Source organism: Coregonus lavaretus, assembly GCF_964263955.1.
Source record: "Coregonus lavaretus genome assembly, chromosome: 28".
Lineage (NCBI taxonomy): Eukaryota > Metazoa > Chordata > Actinopteri > Salmoniformes > Salmonidae > Coregonus > Coregonus lavaretus.
The window spans coordinates 20,383,096-20,400,109 of record NC_140015.1 but is presented as its reverse complement, the minus strand read 5'-3'; the positions used below and the strand labels follow the sequence as shown (position 1 = coordinate 20,400,109).

General features: G+C 42.7%; 1 protein-coding gene across 2 annotated transcripts in view; it reads right to left on the bottom strand.

The window, feature by feature from the left end:
• LOC311103737 (myosin-9-like) overlaps positions 1 to 10,497 on the bottom strand; it is a 37,911-nt gene extending 27,414 nt beyond the window's left edge. Inside the window, exon 1 of one of the 2 annotated variants that reach the window (XM_084145371.1) lies at positions 10,257 to 10,497. The gene's annotated coding sequence lies outside the window, so the exon portion shown is untranslated. The remainder of the gene's footprint in view (positions 1 to 10,256) is intronic. The other variant, XM_084145372.1, reaches the window with a different exon arrangement.
• Positions 10,498 to 17,014: the final 6,517 nt, after the last annotated feature.

Below are 17,014 nucleotides of genomic sequence, written 5' to 3'. Positions count from 1 at the left end.
AAAAAGGCACACCAAGGGCTGCTTGCTCTTCAGAGTCATCCTTCACTCCCTCCCTCCTTTCTCCACTCTCATTCCATTCCAGCTCAGTGCCTTCCCCTGCTCCACCTCACCCAGAGCCATGCTGAGTAGCTGGAAAAGAGAAGGTCTTGATCCTCCATCTCGTCAGTCGGAGACCAAATAAGCCTTGTATCCCACCAGCCACATTATTTTACATGTATTTTACATTTTAGTCATTTAGCAGACGCTCTTATCCAGAGCGACTTACAGTTAGTGAGTGCATACATTTTTCATACTATTATAAAGCCGTTAAACAGCTGTGGCCAACTGGCCATGGTGTATGGCTCCATTGACTGGAATATTAATAGTACACAACCGTTAATACATCCTCCTCTCATACCACATCCTACCCCATCCTGTCTGTCCCTACTCTAGTCATCAGATGGTCTCTTGTTGGGTCCAGTCTAGCAGGGTCAGTCTTGTATGCATGTTAAGCTTCAAAACAGCCTATCCCTCCATCTCCCGCCCTCTCACCTTACCTCTGGCTCTCCTTGTCCTCTCCACTGTCTGACGCCCTGAGGGAGAGAGAGAGAGCGCCAGACGAGGCCAGAGAGGGCAGGAGAGTCTAAGTTCATTATGGACTCAGACACCGTCTTTCTGCCTAAAACAGGGGAGGGAGGGGGAGCCGAGGAGAGAGAGGGAAGAGGAAATGACAAAGAGGGAAAACTATTTTGCCATTTGTGGAACTTGTTGTGTGAATTCTTACAGAGTGCGCCAGGAGACACCATTGAAACGAAAAGTTCTCGGCCCTCTGTAAATTAAGTGCTGGAAACTAACCACACTCCATGACAGACCCTTATCCACATTCCTTGCTAGAGATGCACATATTTAAAAAATTGAACTAAGCATTTTCCTTCAGGATTATTATATTAACTGTACTGGTTGACAGCCAGTAGGTGTTAGACTGACACATATCTACACCTACAAACGTAGAATGATTTGGGGTCAAAGGGCTTATGAAATGGCTCATTTTCCTGTTGGCATTTCGACAGCAATATTGAACACGATTGGCTTTAAATTTGGCATGATATTGCACCCGCTTGCTGAACAAGTGAAAGCGCATTGGATATTAGATAATGGTTACATACAGTGGGGGAAAAAAAGTATTTAGTCAGCCACCAATTGTGCAAGTTCTCCCACTTAAAAAGATGAGGCCTGTAATTTTCATCATAGGTACACGTCAACTATGACAGACAAATTGAGAAGAAAAAAATCCAGAAAATCACATTGTAGGATTTTTAATGAATTTATTTGCAAATTATGGTGGAAAATAAGTATTTGGTCACCTACAAACAAGCAAGATTTCTGGCTCTCACAGACCTGTAACTTCTTCTTTAAGAGGCTCCTCTGTCCTCCACTCGTTACCTGTATTAATGGCACCTGTTTTAACTAAGTATAAAAGACACCTGTCCACAACCTCAAACAGACACACTCCAAACTCCACTATGGCCAAGACCAAAGAGCTGTCAAAGGACACCAGAAACAAAATTGTAGACCTGCACCAGGCTGGGAAGACTGAATCTGCAATAGGTAAGCAGCTTGGTTTGAAGAAATCAACTGTGGGAGCAATTATTAGGAAATGGAAGACATACAAGACCACTGAATCTCCCTCGATCTGGGGCTCCACGCAAGATCTCACCCCGTGGGGTCAAAATGAACACAAGAACAGTGAGCAAAAATCCCAGAACCACACGGGGGGACCTAGTGAATGACCTGCAGAGAGCTGGGACCAAAGTAACAAAGCCTACCATCAGTAACACACTACGCCGCCAGGGACTCAAATCCTGCAGTGGCAGACGTGTCCCCCTGCTTAAGCCAGTACATGTCCAGGCCCGTCTGAAGTTTGCTAGAGTGCATTTGGATGATCCAGAAGAGGATTGGGAGAATGTCATATGGTCAGATGAAACCAAAATAGAACTTTTTGGTCAAAACTCAAATCGTCGTGTTTGGAAGACAAAGAATGCTGAGTTGCATCCAAAGAACACCATACCTACTGTGAAGCATGGGGGTAGAAACATCATGCTTTGGGGCTGTTTTTCTGCAAAGGGACCAGGACGACTGATCCGTGTAAAGGAAAGAATGAATGGGGCCATGTATCGTGAGATTTTGAGTGAAAACCTCCTTCCATCAGCAAGGGCATTGAAGATGAAACGTGTCTGGGTCTTTCAGCATGACAATGATCCCAAACACACCGCCCGGGCAACGAAGGAGTGGCTTCGTAAGAAGCATTTCAAGGTCCTGGTGTGGCCTAGCCAGTCTCCAGATCTCAACCCCATAGAAAATCTTTGGAGGGAGTTGAAAGTCTGTGTTGCCCAGCGACAGCCCCAAAACATCACTGCTCTAGAGGAGATCTGCATGGAGGAATGGGCCAAAATACCAGCAACAGTGTGTGAAAACCTTGTGAAGACTTACAGAAAACGTTTGACCTGTGTCATTGCCAACAAAGGGTATATAACAAAGTATTGAGAAACTTTTGTTATTGACCAAATACATATTTTCCACCATAATTTGCAAATAAATTCATAAAAAAATCCTACAATGTGATTTTCTGGAGAAAAAAAATCTAATTTTGTCTGTCATAGTTGACGTGTACCTATGATGAAAATTACAGGCCTCTCTCATCTTTTTAAGTGGGAGAACTTGCACAATTGGTGGCTGACTAAATACTTTTTTCCCCCACTGTAAGCCTTTAACAGTTGTGAAAGAATGCTGGAGGGAGTCATACATGCCTGCTTCCTCTGTCACTTAAATAAACATGTCCTTCTAAACCCTACTCAGGACATAAAAAAAGCGTTCACCAGACCGTGAACACCTCTTCATTCTCGTCGCATTATTTTCACTTACACTAAAACATCCACTCCCTTTTGTCTGCTAACTCCTCTCTCTCCTGATCTCTGAATAGAAGTCTTATCTACAGTATAAGTGCACTCCCGTTGAATCACACTCTACAGTCCAGGCTACATGAAGACAACAAATTGAGTGTAACGTTTAAGGAGGCTATTCACCAACCAAACAAAAAGCACTCAGGGCCAGTTGAATGTGTGCTGTATTCAAAATAGTGGGGCATATAGTACCTGAACTGCATTTGGCTTGACAAGGAAATAAAATATGGAGTGGCAGTCAGAGGGACGTCCCTGTACAGAGAGCGGTTCAAAGTTCAGTGTGAAACGGTGTTCGAGTGCTCAAGTTGAATGCGTTGGGCAATAGCCAGTCTGCCTACAAACAAACCACACATACACACCAGGTGCGCAGATCACACCCAACCCGGAACAAAGTCTATTTTCGGACATGCAAGGCAGCTTTTCACCACCGACATGGTTTCTTACAAAAGACCTCTACCTAACTAGTAATCTGTTTCTCTCTATTGGTTACACTGAACAAAAATATAAAATGCAACATGTCAAGTGTTGGTCCCATGTTTCATGAGCTGAAATAGAAGATCCCAGAAATTTCCATTCGCACAAAGCTTCTCAAATTTTGTGCACAAAGTTGTTTACATCCCTCTTAGTGACCATTTCTCCATCGCCAATATAATCCATTGACCTGACAGGTGTGGCATATCAAGAAGCTGATTAAACAGCATGATTATTACACAGGTGCACCTTGTGTTGGGGACAATAAAAGGCCACTAAAATGTGCAGTTTTGTCACACCACAATTCCACAGATGTCTGAAGTTGAGGGAGCGTGCAATTGGTATGCTGACAGCAGGACTGTCCACCAGAAATTGTAATGTTAATTTCTCTATCATAAGCCACCTCGAACGTTGTTTTAGAGAATTTGGCAGTACGTCCAACTGGCCTCACAACCGCAGACCACGTGTATGGCATCGTGTGGGCGAGCGGTTTGCTGAAGTCAGCATTGTGAACAGAGTGCCCCATGGTGGCGGTGGGGTTATGGTATGGGCAGGCATAAGCTACAGACAATGAACACAATTGCATTTTATCGATGGCAATTTGAACGCACAGAGATACCGTGACGAGATCCATTGTCGTGCCATTCATCTGTAGCCATCACCTCATGTTTCAGCATGATAAAGCACAGCCCCATGTCGCAAGGATATGTACACAATTCCTGGAAGCTGAAAATGTCCTAGGTCTTCCATGGCCTGTATACTCACTAGACATGTCACCCATTGAGCATGTTTGTGATGCTCTGGGTCGACAGCATGTTCCAGTTCCCACCAATATCCAGCAACTTCGCACAGCCATTGAAGAGGATTAGGACAACATTCCACAATCAACAGCCTGATCAATCCTATGCAAAGGAGATGTGTCACGCTGCATGAGCCAAATGGTGGTCACACCATATACTGACTGGTTTTCTGATCCATGCTCCTACCTTTTTTTTTTTAAAGGTATCTGTGACCAAAAGATGCATATCTGTATTCCCAGTCATGTGAAATCCATAGATTAGGGCCTAATTTATTCATTTCAATTGACAGATTTCCTGATATGAACTGTAACTCAGTAAAATCTTTGAAATTGTTCCATGTTGAGTTTATATTTTTGTTCACTATACCCCACATCAATAGGCCTACAGGAAGTAGTCCAATAGGTTTTTCCATTAGGGAACAGACATAGGCAGTATAAACATTTGTTTCTGGTATGCCAGCTTTATTCCAGCTCCAACAGGAAGTTACATCAGGTTGGATTTTCAGGGCAAGAGCAAGCTTGATGATCTCATCCCTCTACCAAAGAGCATAGGCCTAGCATGTATCATAAACCAAGCAGCAATCAGAGTTGCCACGGTTAAGAAAGTCCAGAGAAGTGAACAAGCCTTGTTTGTTTGGAACACCAGCCATAGAGAAGTCATTTCCTGCCATTGTTCCATTCAGTGGAACCCTACAGGTGTGCGCTATGAGGGGGAGGATGGGATGTGGCCTCAAATAGGAGGGATGGAGAAATTGACAGAATGGAGTAGAGGAAGGAAGGAAGGAAACAAGCAAGCAAACAGTAGAATACACCTAGTAGTGGGATTTGCACTAGGCCTGCCAACTCCACCGATCTGATTGACCCAATTCAAATCACATTGTTCAAGCCAGACTGAACTAAGGAATGAGTTTATTACATATAAATAGATAGGAGTTGTTAGTGAGAGTAATGGCACTAAAATAAAAGTTTGAAAGAGGTTGACTGGCAGGCCAGCCGCAGTGAAATATGACTTAAGTCTGAATCAGACAGCACTGATGTACGTGCACGTAATATCCTGTGTTTGATGTCTGCATTACTTAGAATCCATGATATCAAACCTGTATGTTATTTAAAGTAGTGATGGGAAAGAAATGTAATCTAATACAGTTATATATAAATAATTTGACGATATAGCGCTGTACCGCTCACTGCCACGGCCCGGGTTCAATTCCCGGTCAGGGAACTACGCTTTACCTCAATTACCTCGTACCCCTGCACATCGACTCTGTACTGATGCTCCCTGTATATAGCCATGTCATCTCCTACTCCCTGTATATAGCCATGTCATCTCCTACTCCCTGTATATAGCCATGTCATCTCCTACTCCCTGTATATAGCCATGTCATCTCCTACTCCCTGTATATAGCCATGTCATCTCCTACTCCCTGTATATAGCCATGTCATCTCCTACTCCCTGTATATAGCCATGTCATCTCCTACTCCCTGTATATAGCCATGTCATCTCCTACTCCCTGTATATAGCCATGTCATCTCCTACTCCCTGTATATGGCCATGTCATCTCCTACTCCCTGTATATGGCCATGTCATCTCCTACTCCCTGTATATAGCCATGTCATCTCCTACTCCCTGTATATAGCCATGTCATCTCCTACTCCCTGTATATGGCCATGTCATCTCCTACTCCCTGTATATAGCCATGTCATCTCCTACTCCCTGTATATGGCCATGTCATCTCCTACTCCCTGTATATGGCCATGTCATCTCCTACTCCCTGTATATGGCCATGTCATCTCCTACTCCCTGTATATGGCCATGTCATCTCCTACTCCCTGTATATGGCCATGTCATCTCCTACTCCCTGTATATGGCCATGTCATCTCCTACTCCCTGTATATGGCCATGTCATCTCCTACTCCCTGTATATGGCCATGTCATCTCCTACTCCCTGTATATAGCCATGTCATCTCCTACTCCCTGTATATAGCCATGTCATCTCCTACTCCCTGTATATAGCCATGTCATCTCCTACTCCCTGTATATAGCCATGTCATCTCCTACTCCCTGTATATAGCCATGTCATCTCCTACTCCCTGTATATAGCCATGTCATCTCCTACTCCCTGTATATGGCCATGTCATCTCCTACTCCCTGTATATGGCCATGTCATCTCCTACTCCCTGTATATAGCCATGTCATCTCCTACTCCCTGTATATAGCCATGTCATCTCCTACTCCCTGTATATAGCCATGTCATCTCCTACTCCCTGTATATGGCCATGTCATCTCCTACTCCCTGTATATAGCCATGTCATCTCCTACTCCCTGTATATAGCCATGTCATCTCCTACTCCCTGTATATGGCCATGTCATCTCCTACTCCCTGTATATAGCCATGTCATCTCCTACTCCCTGTATATAGCCATGTCATCTCCTACTCCCTGTATATAGCCATGTCATCTCCTACTCCCTGTATATAGCCATGTCATCTCCTACTCCCTGTATATAGCCATGTTAGTTCTACTCATTATTTTATCCAGTATTTTTCCCTCATAGCTTGTTCTCCATCTTTTTAAATAGGGAGACAATTTGTTTTCAGGACATTCATTTCCATTATGTATTTCTCATGCGCTCTCGTCTCTCTGCAGCAGACAAATGGTGAGCAATATATGTTTGGAACATCGAATCCCAATAGAATCACAGTATCGAATCGCAATACAAATCGTATCGGCACCCAAGTATCATGAAAATATCGTGAGGTCCCTGGCAATTCCGAACCCTAGTTTAAAGATGGAATCCGTATTAGGGGAAACGGTGCCACTGTCCACCCCAACGCCGTCACCGTTTTTGTTTTGTGGACGAAAAAGAGGTGAGGTGCGTGGAGCAGTGTAGTAAATAAAGATTGCAGTACATATTCTGCTGTTCTATCACGCGTGCAATCTGTGGCTACTAGCCGGTCTGTATACATTACTCGACTGATATTGACTAATGTGGATGATTGATCTTTGCTTTCTACTTGCCCCTTTGCCTGGAGATGTACTGTACATTATATGAAAAGGCTCATAAATATTAATGAAACATACTGCATCCTGTCCAGATGATGACCTTTCATCTGATCAAATACATCTGATCTGATGTAGCTAGCTGGGACATAGGGCCTAAGATGAATATAAAATGATGAGGATTGTTAACTTGGGGAAATTGCATAATTGTGATGGTAAGGTAAAAAAATGCAGGGCTCTTTTTTTTGTTTTTTTGTTTCCATTGTCCGGATTATCAGCAAGCATTTTCCCATTTACTGTCCCTCATCTCTGAAAGGGCAACTCGTCCTGTAAATCTAGTTAGGTCAGAGGGCCTCACCTGACAGAAACGCCTTGGGGTTGTGAAGTGAGCCTTGGGACTGACTGATAGCGTCAACTCAAGAATCCCAGCTACCACTGAACTTTGGCTAACTGTGGGACACTTTTGGGTGCCACAGTGCCCTTGCCCCAAATCATGTTTTTCATTGAAACAAAAGCAAGTTGATACCCAACAGTAATCTTCCTTAGCCAGGATGTCTGCATCCTAGCTGGCCTTCAACACATCCACAGGCATTTTCATTTGTCCTGTATGATTTTAAGCATATTTTTAGGCTAGGCTACATATTAATCAAATGTGGTCGACCCACTGTTCATTACATTTTAGTCATTTAGCAGATGCTCTTATCCAGAGCGACTTACAGTTAGTGAGTGCATACATTTTTCATACTGGCCCCCCGTGGGAAACGAACCCACAACCCTGGCATTGCAAGCGCCATGCTCTACCAACTGAGCTACAGGAGGCCCATGAATTGGATACATTCTAGTAGGGACATCATTGAAACACAGTGGGTAGAATGTAAGAGGATCACCACAAGTAAGACTAATCAGTTTATATCCACCAGGTCATTTTAACTCAATCTAATAATAATGGTGAAAGCCTTTCCAATGAGCAATGTTGAAATCCAGAGGATTAGTTTCAGATGTTGCCATGGGTTTGATTCATAGTTTAGTGCAGTGAAAGCACAAACAGGAAATTGTTATTCTCACAGGAACCAACACCCTGCATTATTGAAACAAAAGACACCAACAAAAGAGACACCAAGGCTGTATGCAAGACAGTCATGAACTTGTCTTTGCATACTATTGCCTTCAAAAGACAGAAAAACATGTTGTAAGAAGTTGGCCTGTGTGTCACTTGAAATAACAAGTTTGAATCAATGGGCATGATATTCAAATGTGGCCATATCTGTAGGACAGACATTCACTCAGTTTAGTGGGAACAGACTTTTGCACAGGCCTAGACTGAGCCATGTTCCTATATCAGGAGAATTGCCCAAGCTGACGGGAGAACCATGCACAATTTACTGTAATCTGTGAGTCCCGGATTGCCTGACGACTCAAACTGAATTCTTCCTCTGCTCTATATATATATTCGCTACAGTTCAGTTTGAGACTGCTAAAGTTGAAGTCCTTTGTGGTGAGGTCAAAATGAAGGTCATTAGTGATTGGATCATCTCTAACCATTCAGAGTATCAAAGCCAATGACATTTCCAAAATGCTGCTTCACCCATGTGTGTTCTGGCTCTGGCCCAAACCATTGGTTTCTGGGAGCAATCAGAATGGTTAGAATGGGTTTGTGTTCTAGTAACCTAACTAGCAGGTGTGAAAGAAACACCTGAAACTAGATCCGCCTACATACTGGTCTTGATGAGAAAAAAATAAAAATAAACTTGGGAGAGGTTCTCTTCTGTACTGTTCAACCAATCCGATAAATGCGGAGGAGGAGTTAAGCTGGAGTGTCATATTGTTAATGTCCAAAAGCGGAAGTCGAGTCACAGGCTATTTCCATTTCCCCTGAAAACCGGAACATCTGGTTGTTGGGGACTCTGATTTCTAGAGCGCTAGCCTCTGCGTTGTGGAGCTATTCAGATCAAGACTCATTGTGGAGAAGAAACTAACGTCCGTGGGCGTGGCGTAGAGTTTGGCCGGAGCAAGGAGTTTGGGTAGCCAGGCAAAGTCCCGGAGGTCGAAATCATCCAAATCAAAGTACCGCAGTGATCTACAATCTCACAACACAAAACACTGACTCTATCCAAACCCAAATTACTGACAAAGCACTTCTTAAATAGACTGGTGTCATTGCATATATAAATGTCTGATAGTGTAACAAGGTTCACTAGGCCTACCAAGAAAAGTGAATCAAGTCCAATTTAGTTAAATTACTTAGGCCAAGAAAGATAACATTTGAGAGTTAGGATCATTTGAGAAGTAATACATTAACTGCATACGACTGGCTACATAGCCATTTCACGCATGATCATGGGTTCATTGCAGTGTAGGATGAAATACATGAGAAATGCAAACAGAAGACAAATTCAATGACGTAGACCTAAATCGGTCAATCGAAGAACATGAAGCGTGGACAGTACACAGCGAATCAATTAAAGAGTGACGTAATTGTGTGCAACAACACTCCCCGGGTAGCCTACAGACTTCTTTGCTTGCCCGGCGGCTGACCACACAGCGAGACCTAAACTATACAACATGTTAGAAAAGTTAATCCACGATGAAATACACTTCAAAAGGGCTCTGACAGGCCCGTGCTCATAGTTGATGCATTCAATTATGTAGCGTTACTTTTCATTCCCTCCCTTTCTACAACTCATTCATGCGAATCACTTCCTGTAACTAGCAAGTTAGCATACGTGACTTGCTACGTCTTTTCTCGCCATTACTTCTTTAGTCGCTGATATGTTGCTTTGACACCGTGCCTGTTACAATGAAACTAATATCCACCTCAATTGTATCAACTATATAGACAAAAGTTGATACAGTTACATGTTGAAAAGTTTTCAATAATCAATACATCTGGGTTATGAGGTCCCACCAAGTGAGGTGATGAAGTTGCAGTTCTCGTCCTTCCTGGTTAGGTACACTTGCTCACCGCGGGTGCTAGACACAAGCATGTGAAGAGGCTGAAGGAAATGAGAATGTAGCTAGAAGAGGTATCTAGCTAGCTGGAATTGTACCTGCTGTTGAGATGCAGACGCTTTTGGGGTTGGCTAGCTACAACCGGTGGCTGAGTCGGTCTCCGTGTCGCCGCGAAACAAACTCCTTTTCAGTCGACAACAGCCTCGCAAAGAGCTCGGATCAAACTATAGTGTTAGCTTCCTCCCTCTCTTGCTCTCCCTCACTCTTTCTTTTTTTCTGTCTTTCTTTTCCCCTCTCTCTTCCACTAGCTAGTTAAATTCTCTCTTCGCGTATTCAGTCGGGGTGCGGTCCAGAGGAGGAGGGGCCTATATGGTATGTCTCCGCCCTCCCAGCTTCTCCCAGCCAATGTTATAATAATCCTTACTGTCTGGGCCAATAATGTTATTGAAGGGGCGTTTCCCAGTGAAGAAACTAGTGCCACTGGGCAAAAAAAATCTTCAACTTGAAATAGTTGAGGGGAGGAGAAGGGGGGCACAGATAAGGTGGTGTTTAATGAAAGAGGTATGTGCACTGTAAGGATTTTTATGACCATATAAGTACCAGTCCATTCAGGATGGGCTACATCATCCAGGTTATCCCCGTGTGTCATTAGACTGGTGCTAGACTGTCTGCTTTGAAGCACACACACAGTTTAGAGAGAACCTACCAAGGTTCATGTCAAGGAATCTACCACTACACCAACTAGTCTCCTACTGCAGCCTACTGTTTTACTGTTTATCCATTTACCTTTATTTTGACAGGTAAGTTAACTGAGAACACATTTTCAGTTAGTGATAGTATTACCATCACCACACTAATAATAGTGTTATTTAGGGACACAGAGACACTATTGTCTGGAGAAGCATAGTGAAACTAAAAACACACTGCAACATAATAAATGTAGGTGTATGTGTATCTAAAAATACACACCAAATAGACAAACAACAATTCAGCTTATTTTTCCACCCTAAGAAAAAAATTGTCAATTGCACACAAAAAATTGTCAATTGCAATCCACATGACAGAAACTTGACCTGTGCTAAGCACTTATTGTGTGAATTTATATATTTCAGTTTATTGACAGGTAGACCTGGTACACAGGGAAGTGTCTATTGTCAAACAAAAACAATGTACATTGCTGATATCATAGAAAGCTGTCAGTAGTGTGTTGCTGAATGATCAAGAAACCTTCCAGGAAATATAAACACAGACAAAACAACAATAACGACTGAAAGAAGGAAGGTAGAGTCAACAAATACAGGTGCTTTCCTGTTGAGGTGCAAAAGCCCACTATGCATTTACCGTCAGGCGCCGTCTTTTGGACGTCTTTTTTGGTCCTGTCCGGACAGACGGTCTTTTTTAGGTATTTTTTTTGTGCGGTCCAGACCGGCCTTGATTTCATCGTCTACGGACGTCGATTTTTGACAATAGACACTTCCCTGTGTATCAAGTCTACCTGTCAAATCTGAACCAATCATAGATGTCTACACTGAGTGCACAAAACATTAGGAACACCTTCCTAATATTGAGTTGCACACCCTTTTGCCCTCAGAACAGCCTCAATTCGTTGGGGCATGAACTCTACAAGGTGTCAAAATGGTTCCACAGGGATGCTGGCTCATGTTGACTCCAATGCTTCCCACAGTTGTGTCAAGTTGGCTGGACATCCTTTGGGTGGTGGACCATTCTTGATACATACAGGAAACTGTTGAGCGTGAAAAACCCAGCAGCGATGCAGTTCTTGACACAAACTGGTGCGCCTGGCACCTACTACCATACCCTGTTCAAAGGCACTTAAATGTTTTGTCTTGCCCATTCACCCTCTGAATAGCACACATACACATTCCATGTCTCAATTGTCTCAAGGCTTAAAAAGTATTTAACCTGTCTCCTCCCCTTCATCTACACTGATTGAATGGATCATAGCTTTCACCTAGATTCACCTTGTCAGTCTATGTCATGGAAAGAGCAGGTGTTCCTAATATTTTGTACACTCAGTGTATATTTGGTTCATGTTCCTTGAATGCAAACAGTCCGGGTATCCATTTGACTAGCTGTTCAGGAGTCTTATGGCTTGGGGGTAGAAGCTGTTACTTGGGCCAAACATAGACGTCTATAATTGGTTCAGATTTGACCTGGGCCGGCCTTAATTTTAACGTCAACAACATAGATGTTCAGATTTGGTCCGGTCCAGCCTTGATTTAGCCCAAACCTAGACGTCTATAATTGGTTCAGATTTGGTCCGGCCCGTACCAGACCAAATCTGAACCGATCATCGGCATCTACTGTATGTTTCACAAGTTTGGACAGCACAGTACAGCACAGTACAGTAGAGCACAACATAGTAAAGTATATTACAGTACACAGTACAGTAAAGAAAAGTAAAGTATAGTGTACTGTATTTTACCCTTCTTTAATGTACTCTACTGAACGAAACTGTACTGTACTCTACTGAATTAAACTATACTGTACTGCACTCTACTCTACTGAATTAAACTCTACTGTATAGTACTGTACTCTACTGAATTAAACTATACTGTACTGTAGTGTACGCTACTGTACTATACTCTACTGTACTAAATTAAACTCTACTGTACTGTACTCTACTGAATTAAACTATACTATACTGTCCTCTACTGCACTTTACTGTACTCTACTGTACTCTACTCTAATGAATTAAACTCTACTGTACTGTGCTGTAATGTACTGTACTCTACTGAATAAAACTCTGCTGTCCTGTACCATACAGTACTGTATTGTACTGTACTGTATTCTTCTGTGTTCTACTGTGCTCTACTGTACTAAACTTTGCCATACTGTACTGTGATGTTCAAATCTGTGAAACAGGTCTATGATTTGTTCAGATTTGGATCTGGTCCACACTGACCACATTTGTACTTGTTTGGGGGCAGAGCTCATTAGAATAATACCCAGAATGTTTTGCAAGTGTGTTGTGACATTTACATTTTAGTCATTCAGCAGATGCTCTTATCCAGAGTGACTTACAGTCAGTGCATTCAACTAAGGTAGATAAACAATAACATATCGCAGTCATAGCAAGAAAATAAAATCTGTAACCGTTACACAGAATGTTATTGTAGTTGAATTGGACTTTTGGTTTATTCTGTATGACTACTTTGAACATCATCCCTGTCTGTTTTAAAGCTTTTGAAAACTCTAACATAAGTGCATGTGATAGATGGGAGCAATAAAACAAATATTTAGTTGCAAACTTCAGTTTTCTCCTCTTTCCCATTTAGAGGTGTGAAAAAATGATTGTGTTTTATTGCTTACTTAATTGAGAATGTATAGCAGGTGAAATTTGGCCATAGAACCAATGATCGAAAAAGAATTATTTTCAATGTCTGTAAATGTACTTCTGGAAAAGTCAAATGTTTTACTTTCATTCAGCACATAAGATGCACCTGATTTCAACGTCCGGAAAATGTTTCTTTTTGACATCTGGAATATATGTCTTCTAACCTTTCATTCAGCACCTGAAATGCACGTGCTGTCAACGTCTGGAAAATACGTATTTTCATCGTAAGTCTAGATATAGTAGCTGAGATTGGTAAAACTATGGCTGTAGTGAGAAGGGGAAGCTTAGCCCCCACTGAAAGCCAAGAGATGTACTATGGACAGCAGGCTGAAAAAGTGGAGAGAACCAGATTCACTCCCAGGTAGTGTAACTGCTGTGTGTGTGTGTGTGTGTGTGTGTGTGTGTGTGTGTGTGTGTGTGTGTGTGTGTGTGTGTGTGTGTACCGTACCGTACCAAGGCTACACAGCCTCAGCACATCCAGATGGAGATAAAACCTGCAGACTGGACAAGCAGCTCTGGACAAGTTCGCCTAGAAAGGAACCTTAAAATAACAATACTGGAAAACATAAGACAACAATATCAATTTCATGGCTAAGCGATGGGGGAAGGGCTGGTATTGGGGTAGAGTAGCAGAAGAGAAGTGAAGAATGAGAAGATGAAAGGATGAAAACGAAAGAGGGGATGATATGAGCTGATGGATGCTGAGAGGATAGAGAGCGAAAGTACATAGAGAGTTGTTCAGTACCACGTCTACCTGCTCATTCCATTGTGTGAGATCTGGAGAAGGTGAGAGACAGTCTGAGGGAACAAAGGCATTGGAACAGTATACAGGCCACTAACAGCAAGGAGACAATACCCTTCCAAAGGAAACAAAAATATTTTTCATGTGAGAACGGAAACGTGACAAAGGAAATATATTGAATAAATGCCCAGGTGAAAATGAGTATGGTGGAACAAGGAGAAAAGGGATAGAATAAAGCTGAAAGAGGAATAATTAGGTAATTTAATACTTTGTACTCCTGACCTCACGCATTCTCATCTTCACTCTCTCCTAGGGGTGACGCCGGCTCTGTATGCGTTCCAAAGGACCTGAACGTGAAACAGATGATGTTGTGACCTCATCGGATAAACAAGGGTTAACACAACCAACATTGGCAAAAACATCCTCGATACAGGTGGCATCAACATATTGACATACAGTGAGGGAAAAAAGTATTTGATCCCCTGCTGATTTTGTACGTTTACCCACTGACAAAGAAATGATCAGTCTATAATTTTAATGGTAGGTTTATTTGAACAGTGAGAGACAGAATAACAACAACAAAATCCGGAAAAACACATGTCAAACATTTTATAAATTGATTTGCATTTTTAATGAGGGAAATAAGTATTTGACCCCCTCTCAATCAGAAAGATTTCTGGCTCCCAGGTGTCTTTTATACAGGTAACGAGCTGAGATTAGGAGCACACTCTTAAAGGGAGTGCTTCTAATCTCAGTTTGTTACCTGTATAAAAGACACCTGTCCACAGAAGCAATCAATCAATCAGATTCCAAACTCTCCACCATGGCCAAGACCAAAGAGCTCTCCAAGGATGTCAGGGACAAGATTGTAGACCTACACAAGGCTGGAATGGGCTACAAGACCATCGCCAAGCAGCTTGGTGAGAAGGTGACAACAGTTGGTGCGATTATTCGCAAATGGAAGAAACACAAAATTTCTGTCAATCTCCCTCGGCCTGGGGATCCATGCAAGATCTCACCTCGTGGAGTTGCAATGATCATGAGAACGGTGAGGAATCAGCCCAGAACTACACGGGAGGATCTTGTCAATGATCTCAAGGCAGCTGGGACCATAGTCACCAAGAAAACAATTGGTAACACACTACGCCGTGAAGGACTGAAATCCTGCAGCGCCCGCACTGTCCCCCTGCTCAAGAAAGCACATATACAGTGGGGGAAAAAAGTATTTAGTCAGCCACCAATTGTGCAAGTTCTCCCACTTAAAAAGATGAGAGAGGCCTGTAATTTTCATCTTAGGTACACGTCAACTATGACAGACAAAATGAGAATTTCTTTCTCCAGAAGATCACATTGTAGGATTTTTAATGAATTTATTTGCAAATTATGGTGGAAAATAAGTATTTGGTCAATAACAAAAGTTTCTCAATACTTTGATATATACCCTTTGTTGGCAATGACACAGGTCAAACGTTTTCTGTAAGTCTTCACAAGGTTTTCACACACTGTTGCTGGTATTTTGGCCCATTCCTCCATGCAGATCTCCTCTAGAGCAGTGATGTTTTGGGGCTGTCGCTGGGCAACACGGACTTTCAACTCCCTCCAAAGATTTTCTATGGGGTTGAGATCTGGAGACTGGCTAGGCCACACCAGGACCTTGAAAAGCTTCTTACGAAGCCACTCCTTCGTTGCCCAGGCGGTGTGTTTGGGATCATTGTCATGCTGAAAGACCCAGCCACGTTTCATCTTCAATGCCCTTGCTGATGGAAGGAGGTTTTCACTCAAAATCTCACGATACATGGCCCCATTCATTCTTTCCTTTACACGGGTCAGTCGTCCTGGTCCCTTTGCAGAAAAACAGCCCCAAAGCATGATGTTTCCACCCCCATGCTTCACAGTAGGTATGGTGTTCTTTGGATGCAACTCAGCATTCTTTGTCCTCCAAACACGACGAGTTGAGTTTTTACCAAAAAGTTATATTTTGGTTTCATCTGACCATATGACATTCTCCCAATCCTCTTCTGGATCATCCAAATGCACTCTAGCAAACTTCAGACGGGCCTGGACATGTACTGGCTTAAGCAGGGGGACACGTCTGGCACTGCAGGATTTGAGTCCCTGGCGGCGTAGTGTGTTACTGATGGTAGGCTTTGTTACTTTGGTCCCAGCTCTCTGCAGGTCATTCACTAGGTCCCCCCGTGTGGTTCTGGGATTTTTGCTCACCGTTCTTGTGATCATTTTGACCCCACGGGGTGAGATCTTGCGTGGAGCCCCAGATCGAGGGAGATTATCAGTGGTCTTGTATGTCTTCCATTTCCTAATAATTGCTCCCACAGTTGATTTCTTCAAACCAAGCTGCTTACCTATTGCAGATTCAGTCTTCCCAGCCTGGTGCAGGTCTACAATTTTGTTTCTGGTGTCCTTTGACAGCTCTTTGGTCTTGGCCATAGTGGAGTTTGGAGTGTGACTGTTTGAGGTTGTGGACAGGTGTCTTTTATACTGATAACAAGTTCAAACAGGTGCCATTAATACAGGTAACGAGTGGAGGACAGAGGAGCCTCTTAAAGAAGAAGTTACAGGTCTGTGAGAGACAGAAATCTTGCTTGTTTGTAGGTGACCAAATACTTATTTTCCACCATAATTTGCAAATAAATTCATTAAAAATCCTACAATGTGATTTTCTGGAAAAAAAATCTCAATTTGTCTGTCATAGTTGACATGTACCTATGATGAAAATTACAGGCCTCTCTCATCTTTTT